Source organism: Aythya marila (assembly GCF_965140915.1).
Source record: "Aythya marila genome assembly, chromosome: 8".
Taxonomy (NCBI): Eukaryota; Metazoa; Chordata; class Aves; order Anseriformes; family Anatidae; genus Aythya; species Aythya marila.
In genome coordinates, this window is record NC_139049.1 from 4,289,091 (window position 1) to 4,314,693 (window position 25,603).

General features: G+C 41.2%; 1 long non-coding RNA gene across 1 annotated transcript in view; it reads left to right on the forward strand.

Moving 5' to 3' along the window:
- Positions 1-25,603, forward strand: part of LOC309880529 — a 191,930-nt gene that overhangs the window by 94,626 nt on the left and 71,701 nt on the right. The window lies entirely within an intron of this gene.

The window sequence follows — 25,603 nt, forward strand, 5'->3', positions numbered from 1 at the left end:
GTATTGGCTTCCACAAAACATAGCACTTAAAGTTTTGAGTGCAAAACTGTTTTTTCAATAAGCTAATATCAAGGTTACAACATTACCCTTTTTGTAGGCAGAAAGAGCCCTTCATTTGTTTCAAATCATTTTCTGCTGCGACGATGAAAATTGCCTTCTGAGAAGTGCAAGGTAATTAAAAGGTCAAACCAAGGGCAAGAAGTATATGGCTTTACTTGTGTAAAGAATTCCGCTCAGAAATGGCTCAAACAGACTTAAACAGTGACCAAACTGTGCTGAAATGTGTTAATCAAGTATTTGGGTTCTTTGCTTCATTTATACTGCAAACAAAAGAGAGGTAGGGAGGGAGGAGAGGGACACAGTCACGTAGTATCAGCTGATGCAAGTCCATCAGTGCTGCTGTGCCCATCCTCTTCCCATAAAAAGTTATACTGTGGGTGTTCTCAATCATATTTCTGCTGCAAAATAGCAATATCTTAAAAGCTTTTCTGTTTATTTTCTTTAGGTGTAAGATAAGAGGTAGATAATCACTAAGTAATAGGTATTAAGGAATCGAATTCTCTAAGGGGGTCCCAGAATCTCTGCCAAGAAAAAATACAGGCTAGTAGTTTGAAGTTCTTAACCTTCCAAATGAATTTTTAAAGGATCCTTAAAGGATGTGTATGTGCATGTGTAAGCCTGAATAATTTTAAGACCTTGGAATGTTATTTTTCTCTGCACTACATTTAGTTTCATGTCACTTCTCATGTGAAAAATCTTGCAAAGCAGCAAGAAGTAACGTAAGAAAACGGTGGTGCTGGAATTCTATTTTTTCTCTCTCTATATATGTAGTCAGCAGGAAATATGAAAATTAGTGACAATAATAAAAGGCAAATAATGTCCATGGCATATTTTGCACCTTTTCAAATCTGGTGCACTAAAAAGGATCTCCACATAAATTTTATGACTACATTGCAACTGTAGGCAAAAGGTCATCCTCCATTTTGGGTTACTCCTGTAGGGAAATCAGGGTTATAAAGATGCTCTGCCATGTTCTGTAGCACAGAACTTCTGTTGGTGAAACAAAACTTTCTTGTTTCAATAAAATGTATAGAGTGGTGAGAAACCTTAGAACTAATCAGATCACTTAGTGAATTTTCTCATCTTAAATGAAGTACATGGTACATATTACAAAAAAATGTAGATAAGTGCATTTGTATTATTAAAAATAAGAATTAAAATATTTTACATAAGCTGTCTTTCCTCCTAATAATTTGAAGTTACCATTTTAAGTATGAAATATTTTACTTTCATACCAATACACTAGAATTAGTACACTTGGCTAGTGGTGCTTCTGAAAATTGCTGTTTGTTTCATAACATAACATTTAATCATACTGACACTTTATAGTAATTAATGTACATTCTCTATATTTATATTTGGAGAACAAGTCCTATGAGGAGCAGCTGAGGGAGCTGGGCTTGTTCAGCCTGGAGAAGAGGAGGCTCAGGGGCGACCTTATCGCTCTCTACAGGTACCTCAAAGGAGGCTGTAGCGAGGTGGGGGTTGGTCTGTTCTCCCGCATGCCTGGTGACAGGACGAGGGGGAATGGGCTTAAGTTGCGCCAGGGGAGTTTTAGGTTGGATGTTAGGAAGAACTTCTTTACCAAAAGGGTTGTGAGGCATTGGAACAGGCTGCCCAGGGAAGTGGTGGAGTCACCATCCCTGGAGGTCTTTAAAAGACGTTTAGATGTAGAGCTTAGGGATATGGTTTAGTGGGGACTGCTAGCGTTAGGTCAGAGGTTGGGCTCGATGATCTTGAGGTCTCTTCCAACCTAGAAATTCTGTGATTCTGTGATTATTCCCTTTTCACGTAGTGCTTCATACATGGATGCGCAACCTCCCTTATCATTGTAAGATAGGACTTCCCTTCCATTACTATCTAGTGTCTATTTATGAGTTTATATGCATATGTGTTTATATATGCTCATGCGTATGTGAATATTCACATGATTATGCCTGAGGAAACGTTGCTGTTGATATATCTAGAGCCAGGGGGATTGAATTTAATTTCTGGTGTTAGCAGCTGGTTTATGGTAAGGATGGTAATGATGTGGCTGTGGCTGTCATTTCATTGCTTCACCTGTTTTTTTTTTTGTGCACTCCCTTTACTTTTTTTTTTTTTTTTTTTTTTTTTCTGGAAGGAAAGAAGGTAGTGTTTTGTGAAGTTATGCCAGCATATATTTTAAAAGATGCCTTATTTAGTAAGAATGCATTGGTGCCATACTACCACAACACTCATACTCTACTATTGAAGATTGCTGATGTAATGTGGAAGGGGAAAGGAGATGAATGATTTCAGATTCAGCCTTTCAAAGAGGAAGATTGTTCAAAACCAAATAAAATGTGAAAAAGGTGGTTGTGTTCTACAAGTTTAACCTATGTCATTTAAGAATAAGAGTATCATTTATTGAGGAGTCAAGTTGGCTGCAGTATTATATGTGAGCATCTGTAGGTATGGAGAAATGAAATTAAAAATGAGAATTTGGGGTCTCAGTGACAACAATGGGCAAAGTTGGCTACAGTAAACTAAATTGCTGGAGTGCTTGGTTGTGCTTTAAGTCAATTATTTGTACAACACAGTAGCTTAATATTTAACAGTGAATACTAGATATATGTGTGCCAGAAGAAAGAGCTGTGAACTTTTTCCCACTTCTGCTTGTCTGTTCTGTTTTTGAGCAAGCTGTCATAATAATGGCATGGTACATGCTCAGCCTTATGTTAACAACTTTCTGGAGATGATATACTATTCCCTTTGGGCAGCCTGCATGCCAGCACTTGGCATATGCACAAAGGGAAGAACTGAGAAAGGGAAGGGTGGGTATTTCTGTGATCAGCAAATATCTGGGAAAAGATGAGACAGCAGGCTATTTCCATATTGCTCAGAGGTAGCCTTATTTTTTTCCAGTCTTTTCCTTAAAAAGATCGAGTGCTGATTAGACCTCAAATACAGTTTTTATTTTACTATTTAAACCAAAAACAAATCCCCAAACTTCACAAACTATATCCTATTAATTTGTTTTGGGGTTGTTTTTATCAGAATAGGAGTTAGCCCAGATTAGGAAAACAAACAAAACCCACCTACAGTGTGAGACTGATAAGCTGAAGATGTCATCTGAGTGCCTATGCAGTAAGGCAAAGGTGGCTAAATTGCAGTGCTGGCCACCAAGCAGTCTGCAGAACTGGGGCATTCAGCTCTAAACCAGTTTCCTTGTAAGCTGTAAACACCAGCGATTCATTTACTTGCCCAGTAACCTAGTTAGATACATCAGTTCTATGATTCTGTGATTCAACAATGTGCTCTTCATTCCACATTCAATATCATGCCATGTTCAGCGTAGCATTCATTTTAAGGTGTCACTGAAGTCTTGGTTCCTAACATAGATTTGCAATGTAGGTATCTTCTACAGATCTGTAGATGGACACTGCCATTCTGACAACAAAGTGGACATTTTTTTAGTCCACATTCTCAAGTCATGGCAGACCAACTCTCCTCCCCTCTCTCCCCTCCAAATTCCTTTTAGCCATGGTTTTGAATTCCTAGATATGATGGTCAAAGTTCGTGGACATACTGGAAAGAGTCCAGCAAAGGGCAACCAAGATGCTCAAGGGATTGGAGCACCTCTCCTGTGAGGAGATTCTGAGAGAGCTGGGACAGTTCAGTCTGGAAAAGAGGAGGCTTGTGGGTGGATCCTATCAAAGTCTGTAAATACCTAAAGGGAGGGTGCAAAAGGGATAGAGCTGGGCTCTTTTCAGTGGTGCCTAGTGTCAGGATGAGGCATAAAATATTCAATTTGCCATCAGAAAAAGTGTACAGAATCACATGCAGTAGCAGCAGCTGAAACATAGCCTTTTGTCAACAGTCAGGTTTCTTGTCAAGCTATGGCCGTCTCAAAACCTAGTGATATCATAAATTTGTATTTATTTTAATAGCATTAAAGCCTAGTTAACTTTTTTCATCTGTTCCTAGCAGCAATATATCGTAGAGATACAGTAACAAGTGCAGGGAGATATATACCATGTATTAAAATCAAGTGTACTTGGTTTGAACTGTACAAATACTTCCATTTCAACGCGGGCTTTTGAGGAAGAAGATACTACTCAGCTTGAGTAAATTAATCAGAATCTGGTCTACCATGAATGCTCATGAACTTGTAGCTTGAGTTTTCTGATTGCTGGAATCTAGTGTTGAGACTAGCAAGACTTGAAGCATACCTGCCACTGTGTGCTTGGAATTTCATATTTTCATTTAGGATTACAACACAGCCCTGAGAAAGCAGTCTAGGAGGTTTCTGGAGAGCGTGGAAGATAGCTTCCTGACGCAGCTGGTTAGTGAGCCTACCAGGGGAGGTGCCCCGCTAGACCTTCTCTTCACAAACAGAGAAGGACTGGTGGAGGACGTGATCGTCGGGAGCTGTCTAGGGCAGAGTGACCACGCAATGGTGGAGTTCACTATTCTTGGCGAGGCCAGGAAGGGGACCAGTAAAACCGCTGTATTGGACTTTCGGAGGGCTGACTTTGAGCTGCTCAGGACACTGGTTGGTGGAGTCCCTTGGGAGGCGGTTCTGAAGGGCAGAGGGGTCCAGGAAGGCTGGGCGCTCTTCAAGAGGGAAGTCTTAATGGCGCAGGAACGGTCTGTTCCCACGTGCCCAAAGACGAGCTGGCGGGGAAGAAGACCGGCCTGGCTCAACAGAGAATTGTGGCTTGATCTTAGGAGGAAAAAGAGGGTTTATAATCTTTGGAAAAGTGGGCAGGCCACTAAGGAGGACTTTAAAGAAGTAGCGAGGCTGTGCAGGGACAAAATTAGGAAGGCCAAAGCTCATCTGGAGCTCAATCTGGCTACTGCCGTTAAAGATAACAAAAAACGTTTCTATAAATACATCAACACAAAAAGGAGGACTAAGGAGAATCTCCATCCTTTACTGGATGCGGGGGGAAACTTAGTTACAAGAGATGAGGAAAAGGCGGAGGTGCTCAATGCCTTCTTTGCCTCAGTCTTTAGCGGCAATACCGGATGTTCTCTGGATACCCAGTACCCTGAGCTGGTGGAAGGGGATGGGGAGCAGGATGTGGCCCTCATTATCCATGAAGAACTGGTTGGTGACCTGCTACGGCACTTAGATGTGCACAAGTCGATGGGGCCAGATGGGATCCACCCAAGGGTACTGAGGGAACTGGCAGAGGAGCTGGCCAAGCCACTGTCCATCATTTATCAACAGTCCTGGCTATCGGGGGAGGTCCCAATCGACTGGCGGCTAGCAAACGTGACGCCCATCTACAAGAAGGGCCGGAGGGCTGACCCAGGAAACTACAGGCCTGTCAGTTTGACCTCAGTGCCAGGAAAGCTCATGGAGCAGATTATCCTGAGAGTCATCATGCAGCACTTGAAGGGGAAGCAGGCGATCAGGCCCAGTCAGCATGGCTTTATGAAAGGCAGGTCATGCCTGACGAACCTGATCTCCTTCTATGACAGAGTGACGCGCTGGGTGGATGAGGGAAAGGCTGTGGATGTGGTCTACCTTGACTTCAGCAAGGCTTTTGACACCGTCTCCCACAGCATTCTCCTCAAGAAACTGGCTGCTCTTGGCTTGGACTGGCGCACGCGTCGTTGGGTTAGAAACTGGCTGGATAGCCGGGCCCAAAGAGTCGTGGTGAATGGAGCCAAGTCCAGTTGGAGGCCAGTCACTAGTGGCGTCCCCCAGGGCTCGGTGCTGGGGCCGGTCCTCTTTAATATCTTCATCGATGATCTGGACGAGGGCATCGAGTGCACCCTCAGTAAGTTCGCAGATGACACCAAGTTAGGTGCGTGTGTCGATCTGCTTGAGGGTAGGAAAGCTCTGCAGGAGGATCTGGATAGGCTGGACCGATGGGCTGAGGTCAACTGCATGAAGTTTAACAAGGCCAAGTGCCGGGTCCTGCACCTGGGGCGCAATAACCCCAAGCAGAGCTACAGGCTGGGAGAGGAATGGTTGGAAAGCTGCCAGGCAGAGAAGGACCTGGGAGTGATGGTGGATAGTCGGCTGAATATGAGCCAGCAGTGTGCTCAGGTGGCCAAGAAGGCCAACGGCATCCTGGCTTGTATTAGGAACAGCGTGACCAGCAGGGCTAGGGAGGTGATCGTCCCCCTGTACTCAGCTCTGGTGAGGCCGCACCTCGAGTACTGTGTTCAGTTTTGGGCCCCTCGCTACAAGAAGGACATCAAGGTGCTTGAGCGGGTCCAGAGAAGGGCGACGAAGCTGGTGAGGGGCCTGGAGAACAAGTCCTACGAGGAGCGGCTGAGGGAGCTGGGCTTGTTCAGCCTGGAGAAGAGGAGGCTCAGGGGCGACCTTATCGCTCTTTTTAGGTACCTCAAGGGAGGCTGTAGCGAGGTGGGGGTTGGCCTGTTCTCCCACGTGCCTGGTGACAGGACGAGGGGGAATGGGTTTAAGTTGAGCCAGGGGAGTTTTAGGCTAGATGTTAGGAAGAACTTCTTCACTGAAAGGGTTGTGAGGCATTGGAACAGGCTGCCCAGGGAAGTGGTGGAGTCACCATCCTTGGAAGTCTTCAAAAGACGTTTAGATGTAGAGCTTAGGGATATGGTTTAGTGGAGGGCTGTTAGCGTTAGGTTGGAGGTTGGACTCGATGACCTTGAGGTCTCTTCCAACCTAGAAAATTCTGTGATTCTGTGATTCTGTGAGATATGGTAAGCAGCATTGTGCATACTTTACAGCACATGCTGTTCTGGCACTTCAAAAAAGCCCTGCACTTTGAACAGACAAACATTTCTAAGTTGTAGAAATCAAGCTTGGCAGTATACATGGTTATATGAACTCAAACTTTTTTCAAGTCGTGTGCAATTAAAAATGCCACCATACTAATTTTCCTGGTATGTGGGGTGAAGTTAAGCAGACAGCTTGTGCAATTAGATTCCTCACATGAATTAAGAGAACAATCCTGAGTAGGACTGATACAGCTTGCAACTTATTCCTGCCAGAGGCTTCCCCCTGCCAGTTTCCTTAGGTCTCTACTGGGCCCTACCATAAACTGAGAGAGACAGAGCTCCTAGGTCTGTCTTCATGATTTTGCTAGCTAATCCTGGCAGTGGGAATTTTAGCAAGGCAGAATCCCTAGAAGCTATACTGTTTCATTGCCCAGTCAGTACTTTCATATTTGTGGAGCTGGGATAACCTGGAAGAACAGGCTGCAGTCTCTATAAAGGATCATCTAATTCTCCACTCCTCTACAAAAGATTTATCAGGATAAATATTAATTTCTGGTGTTGCTATGAAACACTGTAGAAGTGGTCCAAACCTGTGTAACCACATTTGTGGCAATCTGTCCAGGTGCTTTTCCACTCAGCAATATTTTTAAAAGATTTATTCTGTATTTATTACGGCGTCCCTTCAGGAGTCCAAAATTAACTGTGGACCACTGTGCATAACTACAAGTGCTGGCCAGTCTTTTCCTAAAGAAGTTAGTACAGTTGAGACTAGGGTGAAGCAATTCCTTTCCATTGTGATCAGGCATCTTTTCAATAATCTGTATTCTATAGTTCGATGTAGAAAATGTTTACTCTATACCCTTTTATTAACTTGTTGTTCAAAAACAAATCTGTACATATAAGATTGGGCTACCAAGTTATATGTATTCAATGTATTAAAAACTGTTCTAACTGTTCTGGGCAGAAAAGGTTGTCTACTGGTAAGATAAATCCCTATGCATAAAAAAGTTAGTGGGTTAGCTATCTACTCTGTTCTTCATCCTCTGGGTATACTGCAGCAGCCTGGCTTTTGCAGGCAAACTGGAATTTAGAGTAGCTGTGATGCAGCTCTAATTTACATCAGAGAATAGGTATGTTCAGTGTGTCCCTGAAGGGCTTTTTATTAGTGAGTCCAAAATAATCTCCTTTTTCTGACCTTTGGGCAAAACCTTTAACAATACGATAATTCGAATCCTTTGGGTTTAGTAATAATGAATCTGTCTCAGACTGTTTCCTTATAAAATTGAAGTTGTTCTCAAATGTTGTTCTTTCACTTTTCAAGCCAAAATACTGCAAGTTTATTGCACTTATAGTAGAAATGAGAAATGAATATATTACAACGGTCATCCTTACTGCAATAGACAGCTGGGACCAACCTGGTTTTCTGTTTCATGGTTCAGATTCCATGTGCATCTTCATAAGCATCAGATAGGGAATGAAAGTACCACCAGAATTGTTTGGATACTGTGTGTGTTATTGCAAGCATCAGAGGGGGGAGAAGCTATCCCCTGAATTGTTTTATCTTCCTATGTAAATGTTAGCTTTTTTTTTTTATTTTGCTTCCTGGTTTTACTAATATTCTGAAGCCAAAACGTTTTTGATTTCCAGTGCACTATGAGTTTTGAGGTGAGCTCTGTCTATTAATATTTCTTTTAAGGTCTTCCAGTTTGGCCACCCACAAAGGAAGGTGGACGGAGTCACAGTTTACTTCCTAACCTAGACATTGACTGATGTGTCTTATCCCTCAGTCGCATTTTATCTGTAGGAAAGTATGACTTCAGTGGTGACTTTAATTCAAGCAGGTGAGATTTTCTAATGTTTGAGTAAGAATAGAAATTTTATTAGCAGATGAGAGCTGGCTGAGTGATGTTTATAGCCCTATTAATTTTTGTGTAGGCTATAGCACCTGGCTTGCCAGACAATTGTCTGTTCCAGTCAAAGATCAGGTGAAAGAAAAAAAAATCAGTCAGGGATTGCAAATATGATCATACATTCTATTTTAATCAATTTTTAAAGTTGTAGTTAAAGATGTCTTGCAGGCATTTCACACCAAGTACTTTGCATTTTTGCCAACACCACAGTTTAGCACATCCTAAAATCAAATCTAATCTCTACATCATCCTGAAAGGTGCTGAATGTTACATGAGAAACCACAATTATTTACACGTTTCTACTGAAATTATGTTAGTGTATTTGTTGACTTTAATTTGGTTGTAAACAAGTATTTTTATCAACATTAAAGTGCTCTTATTCATGTCAAGCTGCACCTGCCTTTCCATCCTTTTCCATGCCTGCAATATTCATGGGCAATTAATTATCCAACAAGCAATTATAGTCTCAGGTGTATTCTGGGTCTCTATCGAAAATTGGGCTGATGAATCTAATGAAGCTGGAATTTCAGAAATGTCTTTCAAATACTAAGAGTCAGAGTGTGGTTTGTTTGCTCACTCACCCCTTCCTCTATTTGTATTGCTTCAGAGAGGCATTGTGCAACAGTGTAGTTACTATAAGGGTGACTAGAGAATTTATTGTTTCTCTTTAAATTCATTCTTCCCTCTTGTGCAGAACTTGCAAAATATTGAGTATTTAAGAGGTGAGATGTGCTTTCATCTTCCTTTGCCTGGAATAAGACATAGGAATGACCAGTGTCTCTGTAGAAGCCTTCTGTACAGGTGTAGTGGAGACAATTCACAGAATATTATGCCTAGGACGGAATCAAATTTTCTTTGCCTTCTACTATAGCAAAACATATCTTTTATAATTTTATAACATTTAATAAGTGGAACTCAGAATTATCTGATTAGCTATGCAAATTGCAGTATGGAGGACTATAAATAAAGAAATTTGGGGGCAAACTGTAGAGCATTTATAATCATCATCAGTCAAATTTTACTGAAGTTAAATGAAGCTGTGATCTGTAAGCAGCTGAGGAAATTATTTATACCTGCTTATGTCCCTAGCTGTTATGCTGGGAGGGATCTAGAAGGCCAAAGAAACCTGCCAGTCTTCAATTTTCTTTTAGCATACTTATGGATATGATGCCCACTTAGTGCAAATTTAGGAGTTTCTAATCCTTCCCCATTCTCTGTTTCTTGGTTGAGATCTGCCTTTGTAAACATCAGGTAGCAACCTGCTGCTTTATTTTTACTATTTGTACAGTAAGAGGGAACTTAAATATACTCTGCATACTGCAATGGAAAGAGCGAAGGAATCACAAACTTTGCTCAGTTCATCTTGAAAAGTTTTAAAATAGAGAGGTCAGACACACAGAATTTTGCATTCTCATGAGTTGCCTGCTGGTTCTTATCCTGCCTGCCAGGGAGCATGAAGTAGTAGCACAGCTGACAACTCCAATCACCCTGGATCCAGCTCCTGCCAGCCACCTCCTCCTAGCTGGTCTGCACACAGGTCTGGTCCAGGCTTTTCACGCTGCCATCAGGTCACTTCACAGCAAAGGGAAAGCATCATTATTTTATAAGTAGGCAGTTTTTCTCTATTATGAAGAACTCTTTGTTCCTGGACATAAGTAAGCGGAATATAGTGCTAATATAATAGTAACTCATAAGATGTTGTCTGAAGAGGAAAAAATAGTGGTCTAGTGTTTCAGAATTTATCTGTATCACTTCTGAAGTTCTTACAGCAGCTTTTCAGCTTTAAATTCATATTCAGATTTTTGCTGGAAAGTTTTTGTTCCTCTTTTTCACATCTTGAAAACATCTTGAAATCTGGGTGTGAGATGCATCCTGGCATGCTTCAATTTATTTCTGGTATCATTTCATTTGTGGTTTATTTAGATGCTGTTTGTAGTCCCATGCTCAGTATACAAGTTAGTGATGTCTTTTCATGGTCCAAAACAATTGCTTCATAATCATACCAGGATGAAAAGAAAGGATGTTTTTTAGCCTGTTGTTTGACCCTCTACTTGCATTATATTCCATGTGACTTTTCTCAGCTATCATATCACATCTCTTTTGATCAAACACCTCATTAGGAATAGATGAATTGTGTTCTTGGTTGTAGAACTGACTCTTGTCCCCAAACTGAATTCAAACTAAAGCTGTCAGATCATGTAGAGAAAGATAGCCAAGAGCAATGAAAACAAATCCATTAGTGTCAATTGTGTGCTGGTGTTGGAAGAAGTTGTCATAACATTATTGCAGTGATAATTATTCCTAATATAAAATAATAAAGTGGCACTTCACTAAGAAGATGCACTGAATATAGACTACAGGTTACTCAGTGAATGATACTAATTATAGAAAATCAAATATCTTTGAATCAAAAAGTTTATACTGAGCACATTCTCCCCATGTCTCCCTTTTGATTAAAGAAGGGAAACTACCTATGAAGACCTAATAAGATGCTTAGTTTTGCACACTTTTTTTTTTTATTACATGAATTCAACAGAATTAGACTCATTATTGGTTACTTTTTTAACAATATTCACTAAAATTGTTTTTTTCAGAGGGGTGTCTGCTCTAAATGACAAACTTCTTTATTGTCTTTGCCAAAAAATTGTAGTATAATTAAAATATGTTAAAATATAATCAGCATTCACTTGACATTGTGCATTGATATCAGCAACAGAATTGATACTACTTGAAGAAATTCTGAAGATGGGATATTCATGCACTTCAGAACGAAGAGATTCATCTAGTAAAGCTTTGTATAGTCACATAGATTCAGGCAGGAAGAGTTTTGAAGCCTAACACAAGGTTGGAGATAAAAGTTATTCTGCTTCTATTTTACAAGTGAGCAGTGGTGGCAGAGGGAACAAAATTGTTGAGAGAATTTCAAAGCCTAACTTTTAATTGCAAGCAATAGGAGTAGGTGCAAAAATGTACTTATGGACTGTCATGCACAAACAGACAGAAATTAAAGTAAAATTTGATAAGGGCCATTTATCACCATTAATTAAAAAAAAAAAAAAAATCCAGGAGATCTAAATTAAAACCAGAGGGAGACGTTTATTACATTTATATAATGCCTGCAAGCATCATTCTCTTGCCCTGGTTAGGCATTCAGGAAGCACTCTGCAATTGGCATACCCAATATTTCTGCCAGGCAGAGAAGGACCTGGCAGTGACGCTGGATAGTCGGCTGAATATGAGCCAGCAGTGTGCTCAGGTGGCCAAGAAGGCCAACGGCATCCTGGCTTGTATCAGGAACAGTGTGGCCAGCAGGGCTAGGGAGGTGATCATCCCCCTGTACTCAGCTCTGGTGAGGCCGCACCTCGAGTACTGTGTTCAGTTTTGGGCCCCTCGCTACAAGAAGGACATGGAGGTGCTCGAACGGGTCCAGAGAAGGGCGACGAAGCTGGTGAGGGGCCTGGAGAACAAGTCCTACGAGGAGCGGCTGAGGGAGCTGGGCTTGTTCAGCCTGGAGAAGAGGAGGCTCAGGGGCGACCTTATCGCTCTCTATGGGTACCTCAAAGGAGGCTGTAGCAAGGTGGGGGTTGGTCTGTTTTCCCATGTGCCTGGTGACAGGACGAGGGGGAATGGGCTTAAGTTGCGCCAGGGGAGTTTTAGGTTGGATGTTAGGAAGAACTTCTTCACTGAAAGGGTTGTGAGGCATTGGAACAGGCTGCCCAGGGAAGTGGTAGAGTCACCATCCCTGGAAGTCTTCAAAAGACGTTTAGATGTAGAGCTTAGGGATATGGTTTAGTGGGGACTGCTAGCGTTAGGTCAGAGGTTGGACTTGATGATCTTGAGGTCTCTTCCAACCTAGAAATTCTGTAATATTGAATTATCACTTATTCACCCGTAAAACACCAGCGTGGGGCAGCATAACTTAACAGTGATCTAAAAGCATGATAACTGGGGTGGAGAAGCAAGCTTAAAACTGTGGCCCCAGTGCTGCAGAGGCTTGTTACATGTTTTTAATTGTTCAAACTCTGAAATCTGCTGATCACTGTGAATGTTGTGCTTAGAATAAGTTGTCTACGTAGAGTCATGGCTAGTTAACCTCAGTACAGTGCCAATCCACAATGCAGTGTTACTTCTCACAGCAATTGATATAGATGAGCACATGTATTCTCAGTGTGAGAAGAGTCAGATTACCCACTTGGTTGGAAAATGTAAAGGAAACAATTATCTGTTTCCAGCAGCTGCAGTGCAGAGGACCCCCAGGCACTCCTGGATATCATCAGCTCTGTGCAGCCCACCCTCAGAACCATCTGTAGGCTCGCAGCCACCACAGCTCCACTGCCTGCTGGTCTTAAGGAGGGATGGATGAGTCAGAATCCAATTCTGCTTTGGTTTAACTGGGATGCCTTCTTTGTAAATAACTGCAACAGCTTAAGTACAGAAACACAGCAACCCATAATCTTAATTCAAGCTAATATAAAAAGAGATATAAATGGGAACCATTGTTTCACTCATCAGTGCTAATTATGTGGTCACAAGGGTTCAGCATCTTGCTAATTTTTAGAAGTGCTTGATCAAGAACTTTAGCTATGAAATATGCTATAGCATATTATAGCATAAATTGTTAATGTTCATATTTAAATGTTATTTTACTGGTTTTTGAAATCCACTTACCATAAGATAGCCTCTTGACTATTTAAAAATTCTTTGTACTTAAAAACAACAACAAAAAAACACACACAAAACAAAAACACAACAAAAACACCCACAACCAAACAACAACAACAACAGCAAAAAAAAAACAACATAGGACTTGTAGGTGGCAAGTTGCATCTAAATCTGCTTCTGAAATGAAAAAGTATTTTGTACTTACAAATTCAAAAGGATAAGTAATTGAAAGTGTTGTGTAACAAAAATCCCATCAGTTTTGAACTGATAGCCCAGGCCTAAACTTTCTGCCTGATTTGATTTGAAATTGCTTGTTAGTAAATGTACAAAATTGGAGGCAAAATTGTTAAAAGCTTGCAGAGCGTGGCTTGAGCTCTTCTGCAAATAGTACAGAAAAACAGACTTTTTTTTTTTTTTCACCTTGTATTTTTGCCTTAACTGTGAAATATTGCTCTTGGTGTAACTGCAAAGAGAAGGCAATTATTCTGTAATGCTGTGTATTTGCTAGACCAGCACAGGGGTAAGATTCATAGCTGATCCACTCAATTACTGTTTTCAACAATGTTCTTACCAGGATATTGCTTTCTGGGCACTCAAGAAAACTAAAGATTTTATTTTATGCAAAATAAACCATAAAAAAGGGAGGGGGGAAGGGGAGGCTAAAGAGCACTTAGTTATTGGCTCTAAAATAACTTAAATTGTCAATTTAACAGTTGATGTTTCTTGAAAGTTCTGATAATATTTTTAGTATTAGAAAACAAAGGTGTTTGAAAATTGTAGCACAGTCAACATGAAATCTATTAAACAATAGAAATTGCCTTTTACTTGTTCTAAAATACAGCTGTGGTTCTAATTTTAGGAAAAAATTAATCCCATTTGTTTCATGCACTACTGACTTCCTCTTGATATACCACTGTGTAAAAAAAAATAAACCAGCTCTGGAGCTGCTGGTATTAACATTATTTCTGCTGTGGAAATTATGTATTTAGTAAGATATTTCTTAATCTGTCTGTTCTTACACACACCCCACTAGGAAAGAAAATGTTAATAAAACCATATCAGCTTACACCGTATGGGATCTTCCCTGGGCTTTTCCAATCATTTTTCATCTTTTCTGAATGGAGAGTTGTAAATCAGATACAGGATTAAAGCTGATGTTATGAATTTCCAGAGTTCTGAAGATTTTTTTAATGTATATATGTCCAATGCCTCTACTTGTATATGGCATGTACTAACATACATATTAGTACAATTGTGTTTTTTTTTTTTTTTTTCTTTTCTCCACATAGGAGAGTTCTAATTTCATTTTCAGCTGGAGGTCAAGGATAACACTTATTTTTATTTTATTTTTTCCCCCAGATAAACTGTTATCTCTATCCTGTACTTTCACAAGACACCAAAAATAGTACTTTATACTCATACTTATTGCATTATATTGCATATATTTCATACAATTTCTTCACCTTTCCAAGATATTTTTGTATTAGAATGCTGTTTCTTATACCACTGATAATCTAATTTTGTATCTTCTGCAATTTGATGAGCATACTCGCCATCCTCTCAGTCATTACTGGAAAATATGGACTAGTACTAGGCAGAAGCAGACCTCCAAGAAATCTCACTTAAGGCTTCCTTCCAGTTTGACAATGTACTTCTGACAACCAATTTTCAAGTCCAGTTATTCAGTCAGTTGTGTACCTGTTTTACAGTAGTCTCATTTTTTACTGCATGTTTTCTTAGCTTGCTTATGAAAATACTGTGAAAATGTTATGCCTGACTGAAACAAAGGTGCATCATCTCCAGTGGTATCCTCTACCCCCCATATCTAGGTGTCTTACCCTGACATACAAGGAAATTAGTTTGGTTTGGCATTATTCTATGGGGGCTGCACCTTGTCCCTGAATTTTAGTAAGTCTTCAGTTTGTGCTTATAGCAAAAAAAAGTTGATATTGGGAAGATAACATTGATTGCAATTGAATTTTTCTTTAAATGTACAGAAAATCTGCCAAACAAATAGAAACTCTCACAATGGAACGAAACAAAGTTCAAAAATTTTACTTGTAAATCATTTGCATTATCTCTGTCTATGGTATGTCAATAATAGGACCGATTTTAATGGAACGCTGCACAGGGTTGTTAGTGTTCTGTGTATGAATGCATGAAACACAACAAAGCTTTTTTTTTTTTCTCTGAATTCATGTATGTTGCTAACCTAAGAATCAGTATATGCTGCAACATTGATCGTAACCCTGTCTTCGATTTGGACCTTGGATTTACTGTTCTAGTCCTTTAACGTGTTATCAGCCTAGAATTTTCCAGACTGAGAAAACTGAAGAGAATTGTAGAGAAGCACAAATGTGTTTATCTGCAGTCCTGCATCCTGAGGGAGCCTGTGCTTTGTGTGCTTGTGGTCTAATCAGTAGGACTGCCCTTACAAGCTCAGAGTCAGTGTGGACTCTTAAACCAAAGAATATGACCAATGAAATATCTGATGCCTGTGTATGTGTTAAATGGGCAGATTTTAGAAGTGAAGCAGTCTTATGGGCAATACACTAGGGACAAGATGTCTCTGTAGTACCTTGTTAAAGATTCTCCTTTTCTTTTTACTGAAAGAAAAGCATTGGTCTGCAGGTTGGGAACAATTTTCATTCTGCTTGGAACTAGCATTTCATTCAGTTATGCAAACTGTGAGGAAATGAATAAACATTGACTAAGAATGAGCTGGGTATTTTGTGTTATAGCAGGCACACAGGAGACACTGAATGCTGCTAAAACAATAATTGTTGGTATGTGTGCATATTTATTAGAGGCACAAATGGGAAAAATTGAGAAAGCCCTAACTTGAATTTTCTGCTGTTTGATAACAATGGCTGCAGATGTCTCACCCTTTAAAAACGTTCTTTACATTCTTAATGCTAATATTCCCCCCCTCCAAGGAGAAGCTAATGAACTGTTTAAATTAACTGTTTTAATTAGTGAACCAGCTGAATGCCTGAATGTGCTTTTTGCCTCTTCTAAGGGGATCATATTGAAAGGATTGATATAGAAAAGTGAATGCTTCTGTCTTCAGTTGAGAATATTCTAACAAAAAATGAATAGCAGACCAATTTTTGCACTCTCAAACTTTAGAAAGTTATGGTACGTTCAGTAGGTAGTATTTTTTTGTGTGTGTGTTAGAATTTGCATTTTGGAATCTGATATTTAGCAACATTGTTTTTTTTTTTTTTTTTGAGCATTTGATTACGTACTGAATTAAACAAGAGCTTGGGGAAGTGAAACTATAGTGATGCTGTTCCTTTGACATATATGGACCTGTGCTAATTCCCATTTATGCATCTGACATAATGTGTTCTCTAGAGTTCAACCTCTATCACTAAAAATTAGATGTTCCACTGGATGCGGATTTCAAAAGTCAAGTGTGGTTCTGTAACAGGTCTGTTTCAGTGGACCGAAGTTGATCTGTGCACTATATCCCAAAGTTAATAAGTGTACACCAGCTGAAGTCACAGTTATGAATTGTGAATATAATTTAAATTCCCAGAAAACATGTAGGCATTTTGGAAGTTCACCACATTTGTTTTTAATCCATGCTTAACAATGTACTGTGCTTTACATGTACTTTCGACATCTTCACACCATTTGATGAGGCACACCACAATCTTTCGCTGTCTAGAAAAATGTCCTTTATCATGTACAACCAGAGATGTGCAGAGATTGACAGACCTACTCTAGTGCCTGAAAATCAATGGTTAGGTTAGCTGTAGGGGAGCAGGGAACAAAGAGTCTGTCAGGCTCCTTATTGATTTTCTGAAATATGAGTGAAGTGATAATGATACAAAGCTGTGCATCATCCAGTGTTTTCACATGAAAGGAGGAGCAAAAGACAGCTTCTCTGGGAGGAGGTATGGTGCACGTGTGTGGATGGCTATTCTTCACTGATTTATCTGTCTTGTCTTGCCTTTTGTAGTCATCAGGTTCTGGGTGTAAAGGGGAGCTAAGGATCAGAAATGAAGGCAGTATTTATTTTCCTCTTCATCTTACTCCTTTTTCCCTGATGATGACAAGGAAGCTCCAGCTGGTAACGCTTAGCATACATGTATATGTATACTACTCATTGTGTGAGGGAACCTGCCCTGGAGAGGTCAAGTATCAGTTAGGAAAACAACAGGACTCAGAGCTGACTGAAGGTCATAAAGGAGTTGAGATCAGAGGGTCACCCTGCCTGATATCTTACATTTGCTTCATGGAGACATGATTGTAAACCACTCTTCACGGTTGCTAAAGCTAAGGTAGATATTCACCCTCTTCTTCATCTTTTTGCAGAGAAGTGAATATTAAACTGCCTAAGGCTCCATCATGCTCTCAATTATCAAAGCATAGAAGTGCTGGAAAGATACTTTGCAGTTGCAAAATACCACAAATTAGTTCTGGCACTGAAGCGCAGGAAAATCCAGTTAATTGGAAATGGATTTTGTTAGACCAAACATTGATGGAGTCTGGATTTATTCTGCTTTTGTTTGACATGCAACTCCATAATAGTTAGGTTAAAAGGAATCAAAGTAAACACTACTAAATATTCCTCTTTGCAACTTGATCAATACAGTTACTGTCTTCCACCAGATATTAAGTATTTAAGTAATACTTATTTTTCAATAATATTTAGTATTTCATGAAAGGAAAATAAAAGAATACAGCTTGTCTCTCTGTACCTACTTACGTACATATTGCAAATTTCCCCTTTTTTTTCTAGATAAAAAATGACCATTTGACTGACTTTTGAAGCTAATTTGTATGTAATCTTCTAAAGAAAGCTAAGTATTTTAATTGCATGCAGCTACTGACACTTCTAGTTAAAAGAAGGAAAAAAACAAGCAGCGAAAAGAACAGATACTGTAGGGTACAGGTTTTTTTTTTTCTGACTACTCTTAATACATTATTTTTTCTTCATGCTGTGACAATTTAAATTTATATATGGTTGTACTGCCAATGCAATGTGTATCCATCAGAACTGCTGTATAAAGAGAAAAATGTCACAGCTTTAGGAAGGAAGGATTGTACACGCTGATAGGAGTGTAAGTCCTGGTGGGAAAAGAAGTATTACATTTGCTGCAGTCATGGTCAAAAATACTGTCAATTACAGTTTAGCTATTTATTTTGATAAAGACATTTCATGTAACCAGACCCTTTGTAGAGCAAATTGGCCATATTAATGAAAAGCATAAAATATTCATAACTGATGGTTTTACACTCAACTGAAGTGAATGAATGGACTTCAGTGTTATTTAACATTCACTAGCCTTCTCATTTTATGAATAAAATTGACCTTACAGTGCATATTTGTCTTGTCCCAATGATCAATGCTCTTTAAGGTGTGGAACTTCAGGTTCTTGTGTTTCTGTCTATGATTCTTCCTTTGGCTTTAAGGCATATTTCCTTGATGCTTAAATAGTTGAGAAAGACTTGAATGAGTGCTAAGACATATTTATCATCCAAGTACCCAACACTTATCCAATAGTTGTGAGAGTCTGAGTTAGTTCCTGGCAGAAACTGGAGTAGGTAGAAGGAAGGAGACAATTGCTTCAATTCAGAAAAGATGGTATCCATTTAATTTTGGTATTTCTTTTTAACTGCGACACAACTCCAGCAGCTGTTCTGTTCAGGTGGTAATTCCTCACACCTTTGAGTCTTGTGCTATGTAACATCTGCTGGGGTATGGCAAGAAAAGAACTCATCCAGAACCAGCATGTGGTCCCTTCTTCTGTTCTTGGTGCTATTTGGCAACACATATGATGCAAAGTAATCAGAATATTGGGATTTCCTGCAGTTTTCTTATTGCGGGCAGTGTAAGTTTCTGATTTATTATGTATTAGGCATGGGTGCGTGGCTGGGAAGTAAGCTTACATTTGCAAAAGCAGATCGTCTTCTTTGCTATATCCTGCTCTTCATTGATCTCCTCTGAAGTAGCCTGTAAATTATAGTTTTCTGTATCTTGTCACCTAATCATGTTATCAGCTGCTGCACGTTTTTTTTTTTAAGTAGTTTTATGAATTCAAAAATTGTTAGAGGAAATCGTCCAAACACATGTCCATCTAGGACAGTATAAGGCTACTGTAAGCTTAGGAAGGAGAGGGCTGCTCTTGGAAACGCATGTTGGCACGTTTCTGTTTTATTTGTGGATGATATGTGGATGTGTGATATATATGGATGATATGTGGAGGATATAAGGATGTGGTCTACCTTGACTTCAGCAAGGCTTTTGACACCGTCTCCCACAGCATTCTCCTCAAGAACCTGGCTGCTCTTGGCTTGGACTGGCGCACGCTTCGTTGGGTTAGAAACTGGCTGGATAGCCGGGCCCAAAGAGTCGTGGTAAATGGAGCCAAGTCCAGTTGGAGGCCAGTCACTAGTGGCGTTCCCCAGGGCTCAGTGCTGGGGCCGGTCCTCTTTAATATCTTCATCAATGATCTGGACGAGGGCATTGAGTGCACCCTCAGTAAATTTGCAGATGACACCAAGCTAGGTGCGTGTGTCGATCTGCTGGAGGGTAGGAAGGCTCTGCAGGAGGATCTGGATAGGCTGCACCGATGGGCTGAGGTCAACTGCATGAAGTTGAACAAGGCCAAGTGCCGGGTCCTGCACCTGTGGTGCAATAACCCCAAGCAGAGCTACAGGCTGGGAGATGAGCGGTTGGAGAGCTGCCAGGCAGAGAAGGACCTGGGAGTGATGGTTGATTGTCGGCTGAATATGAGCCAGCAGTGTGCTCAGGTGGCCAAGAAGGCCAACAGCATCCTGGCTTGCATAAGAAGCAGTGTGGCCAGCAGGGCTAGGGAGGTGATTGTCCCCCTGTACTTGGCTCCGGTGAGGCCGCACCTTGAGTACTGTGTTCAGCTTTGGGCCCCTCACTACAAGAAGGACATGGAGGTGCTTGAGTGGGTTCAGAGAAGGGCGACGAAGGTGGTGAGGGGCCTGGAGAACAAGTCCTACGAGGAGCGGCTGAGGGAGCTGGGCTTGTTCAGCCTGGAGAAGAGGCTCAGGGGCGACCTTATTGCTCTCTACAGGTACCTCAAAGGAGGCTGTAGCGAGGTGGGGCTTGGTCTGTTCTCCCACGTGCCTGGTGACAGGACGAGGGGGAATGGACTTAAGTTGCGCCAGGGGAGTTTTAGGTTGGGTGTTCGGAAGAACTTCTTTACCGAAGGGGTTGTTAGACATTGGAACGGGCTGCCCAGGGAAGTGGTGGAGTCACCATCCCTGGAAGTCTTTGGGGGATGTTTAGATGTAGAGCTTAGGGATATGGTTTAGTGGAGGACTTGTTAGTGTTAGGTCAGAGGTTGGACTTGATGATCTTGAGGTCTCTTCCAACCTAGAAATTCTGTGATTCTGTGATCGGTACTTCAGTTTTGACTGCTTTAGCCTTGTGAATTGGTTTGGTTTGGTTTCGTTGGTGAGGTTTTCTTTTTGTTAACGAGAGACTCTGACCCTTGGAGATCTGGAGGAAAAACGGGTCGAGGCAGGGTTGCATGGGGCAGCCTTTCTCTCTGGCAAGCCAAACGGCCTGGGGGGGAGCCAGCCCCAGAAAAGGGGGCCCTCAGCCCCCCCAACCCTCGTCCTTGCTCCACATGAGGGCATCTTCCGGGCCTCTGCCAAGGCAGCCGCCTTCGGCCTCGCATGGGCTGCTCCATCACAGAGCTTTGCCGAGGTCACAGTGGCCACCAGCGGCCCCGCCCTTGCCCCGGGCCCTATAAAAGGGGCCCCCCTGCCACTGGCCCGCCACTTGCTCAGCGATTTGGTCTTCTGAAAGCCAGTGGCTGAAGGAAGGCCAGAGTTAGGAGCAAAGGGAGAGCGAGGCGAGCAGCAGCCCTTCTCAGTGCGAGGACAAGAAATTGTTCCTAGGACCACTGAGGAGGATGTCTGCCTCTGCGAGAATGCGCCATGGGTCGAGGGCCAGCGCCTCCAGCACAAAAACCAGCAGTGCCCAGGAGGTGTCTGGTGCCCGGCCCAGAGGCTATTACGATCAATATCATTGGAGCCGAAGCGATGTGGGGAGCAGGCCGGCCCCTCGGATGGACACCAGCAGCAGGCCTGGGCCTAGCCGGAGGTCCAGTGATGACAGCAAAGATAGAGAGCGTGGGTTGGAGGGCCACGGGAAGCGGAGCCGTGCCCAGCGGACGGAATATGATGCGGGACCCAGCCGTGGCCAAGGGAGAGATGCCGTCAGGAACTCCGTGAATGAAAATCAAGCGGAGAACGGAATGGACCCGAGGCACGGAACTGGGAGGCGTCCTGGTGCGGCACCGTGGCCGGAAAATATGCCCAATGGAAGGCAGCCTGTGTGGGCAGTCCCTGCCAGGGACTGGCTCGTCCTCCAACCCGCGGAGCCCATGGAGGTGGGTGCACAAGATGAAGAGGAACCGATGGAAGTGGACCCACCTCGGCCACAACAAACATGGGAGTCCCCCGGCAGCTCTCTGAAAAGTGTCCTCAAGGAACACCGGCAGCTGTGCAGAAGGGCTCGGCAAGCTCCCTATTCTGCATCGCCCAGGCTCCGCTCCAGGCATTAGCCTGGAGCCACGTGGCAATAAAGACCTTTGCCAGTTCTCAGGGGTTGTGTGAGTGCTTCTTTCCCATCCGGCAGCCCTTGTGCGAGAGGTGGCAGCCCTTCTGCGCAGAGCCTCGAGGAAGAGCCCAAGAGAGGCCCCAGTTCCCTTCGGGCTGCTGCACTGGGGTGACAGGTGGAGTCCCCAGGGGCCACCATGCGCCTTTAACATTTGTGAAAATAAACCGAGGGGTGCAAACAGTAGTGTGTGAGTGATTATAGCTGGCTGATTTCTTATATTAGGAGTGAGTTTCTATATCCGAGTAATTGGTAATGACAGACGTGGAGAAGGCTGAGGTACTCAGCAACTTCTTTGCCTCTGTGTGCACTGGTAGAAAGGCTTCCCACATCTTTAATTTCCCTGACCCCATAGATGGAGGCTGGGGGAGCAGAGTCCCACCCAGTTTAAGCGAAGAGCAGGTTCGAGACCAGCTGATGAATCCAAAGAGGTACAGGTCTACGGGACCTGATGAGCAGAATCCCAGGGTCGTGAGGGAACTGGCTGATGGAGTTGCCAAGCCTCCCTCCATCACAGCAGAAAAGTCCTGGTAGTGGGGTGCTGTCACTGGGGAGTGGAAAAATGGAAACGTCATGCCCCTACTCTTCAAGAATTAAGGAATTGAACAAAGAGCACTGCTCTTCAACAGGTAAAGCAATGAGGAGACATTACTTCTCAGAAGAGCAGTCAGGCACTGGGACAGGTTGCCCAGGGAGGAGGTGGTGTCACCGCCCTGGGGGTGTTCAAGGCAAGGCTGGATGTGGTGCTTAGGGCCATGGTTTAGTGGGTGACATTGGTGGTAGGGTGATGGTTGGACCAGATGATCTTGAAGGTCTTTTCCAACCTTATTTATTCTACGATTCTATAGTTTCATTTCCAAGTTAGTGGAATTATTTTTTTTTTCCTGTTTATTCCCAATTGAAAAGTTTCCCTGGCTGCCCAGGGAAGTGGTGGAGTCACCATTTCTGGAAGTCTTTAAAAGACGTTTAGATGTAGAGCTTAGGGATATGGTTTAGTGGGGACTGTTAGTGTTAGGTCAGAGGTTGGACTTGATGATCTTGAGGTCTCTTCCAACCTAGAAATTCTGTGATTCTGTGATTATTTCTAGTTTAGGATTTTAGAGATTAAAGCTCAATTTCCTGCAGGGTTTTAGCTCCAACAGCACATACCATTAAATTATTTTTTCTGGGGTAAACAAACAGTGTAGTTTTAAATTCAGATCTGATGTCTTTGTGTTGGTTGAATAATCTGTTTTATTATTGTATATGGTGTACCTGGATGGTATGAGGTACTCTTTCATTGTATTTCCCATCTTGTGTAATCTGAATTCCATAAAAGCAACAAACAAACAAAAAAACCCTACTCTTTCTCTTATCAATACTTTTTTTTTTTTTTTTAAAAAAAAAAGCCCCAAAAATATTAATTGAAAATGTTTGTTGCTAACAAATGTTAAGAAGCTGAGAAAGCTTGTCTGAACACAAATATAGTCATATAAAGAGGTAGAGCATTTGAAATTGCTGTTGTACGTAGGAAGAAGCTGTTAAAATGCCATTTCATATTTTTAAATATTCATTTGCAGTTTCACTTTGATAGATGATTTTAAACTATTTGAATGTCTTAAAATGTCTTAATGAATTTCCTTAGAAAGCCGAAGACTTATGCTGGAGTTATATGATAACAGATTTTTTTTTTTTTTTTTAAACATGCCTCTCTGTGAACAAGAAATGTATTTGGCTCCAAATGCCTATCTTTACTCATGCAACAAAGGTGCACTACTTGTTCAGCCACCATCACTGAGTTATCGGAAACAAAATGCTTTTTCAGTATTGTTACTGAATTGAATATTTTCTAGGCTCAGTAAGAAGACCAAGTATCCTTAGAGAGAGGAAAGAATAGCATCAAAATAACATTTTATTTCTAGAACCTCTAAAGTCTTCAATGTGTGTAGCATGTAATTAGCAGCTGAAGTACTGAATCCTGTATCAGACTAGAAAATTACTAAATCAGAAATAATTATTCTAGGTGAGGTAAATCAACTTTTCTCTGAGAATAACTCTGAATGCACTTGACATTCTGTGAGCTGTTTCCATGAAAATATATTACCGATTTCAATATTTTAGTGAAACAAATCAATATTTCATAATATAGGTAAAAACTCAATGACACCTGAATACTGAGCCTGCCCTGTGTGATTTTGAAAGGCGATGGGGAAAACTCAATCAGTTCTTTCTTCTTCAGGAAACAATATTTTAAGAATATTTTAATGGTTCAGGATCTATCCTGAGTTGAATGAGTGCAGATTTGGCTGGCTGGGGACAGGTAAGTATGCTGGGTCCAGGCATACTCTTCCTTTTAACCGCTGGGGATGCTATGAATGTAGTAATTAAGGCTGAAGTATTATAGTCATATGCATGGGCTCAGAGACATTTGTGGAAAGATACTTTCAAGGCACCCATGTGGTGCCTCTAAAGGACTTGCTTTCTCTTATTGTGAGCTATTACCAAGTTCATTTGGTGAGGAGCAGAGTCAGAGGTGTGATAACCCATGCATGTGTGGTCCCTGAAGAGCTGTACCAGTGACGTGAGCAGGATAAGACCTCAAGGAAGAAAATGCTAGCAAAGAGGTAGTAAGAATGGATGCCAGCAGTTTGTTACTGGTGGTCCAGAAATGGACCCTGTTGTTTACTTGGATGGAAGAGGTTTAAGCTGGTGGCTTTTCTGGTTGGAAAGGTGGCTCCCTGCCACTTACTGATTTGAATCTACCAGTTCCCGAACTGTGAAATTCTCAATACGCTGTTTGTGTTTCATCTAATTCCTGCCAAACAGTCCAATTTTTGGATGAATGACATGCTTCATAAAGTTAAGAACCTCCTTTTGTACCTAATGGTATAGTAAATCTCTCTCATTTACATGAAGTGAAATATGTTAGCTTTGCACTGGTGGTTCAGAAGCAACATGTTATTCACAAGCATCATATTATTCTATAGGTGAAATCTCTACACAAAAATGTTTGGGGTGACAGTGTTCTGATGTTTGACCTGGATTTATCTTTAAAGCAATTGAAACATTCTATATCTAATATATTTCTCCTCCCCTTTTTTTTTTTTTTTTTTTTTTTCATTAAAAAAAGCTGTTTCAGATGAAATCTGTTCAATAAATTCATACACTTTAAAACTGTACAAGTTATTCTCATACATCTTTCTATACTTCTGTTGAAGTCTTTTATTTTCACTAATATTCAGAGTATATTAAGGCAGTTCTGATATAATCCCTTATCTTGTATTCCTGACCATTCTACTACTAGCAGTACAAGTTACAATAAGAAAAATGCTCATCTCTGGGAGTTTTTCTCATGGTTTAATCTTAACAGAAGTTCTTCAAGGTACTTATGTGATTAAAGTAGTATTGCCAGTATCCTCTTGATTTAGGGAGATTAAAATTAATTCTTTAAGAATCATCATTATTTTGTTGTTAAAGAATGAGCCAAGAATGATAGCTGCTAGTTCTTTCACAAACATAATCCCTTATAGCGTTCTTTTTATTTATGCACAGAGCTGCTGATGAATGAATGGAAGTAGGATTTAGTGGGATTTAAAAATACTCTCGGTAGAAAGGCTTAATTTAATATGCAAATTCTAGTGGGAATTTTCTTTCCCAAAGAGATTTTTATTAGCATTTAGACATTTTAAATGTACAAAACAGA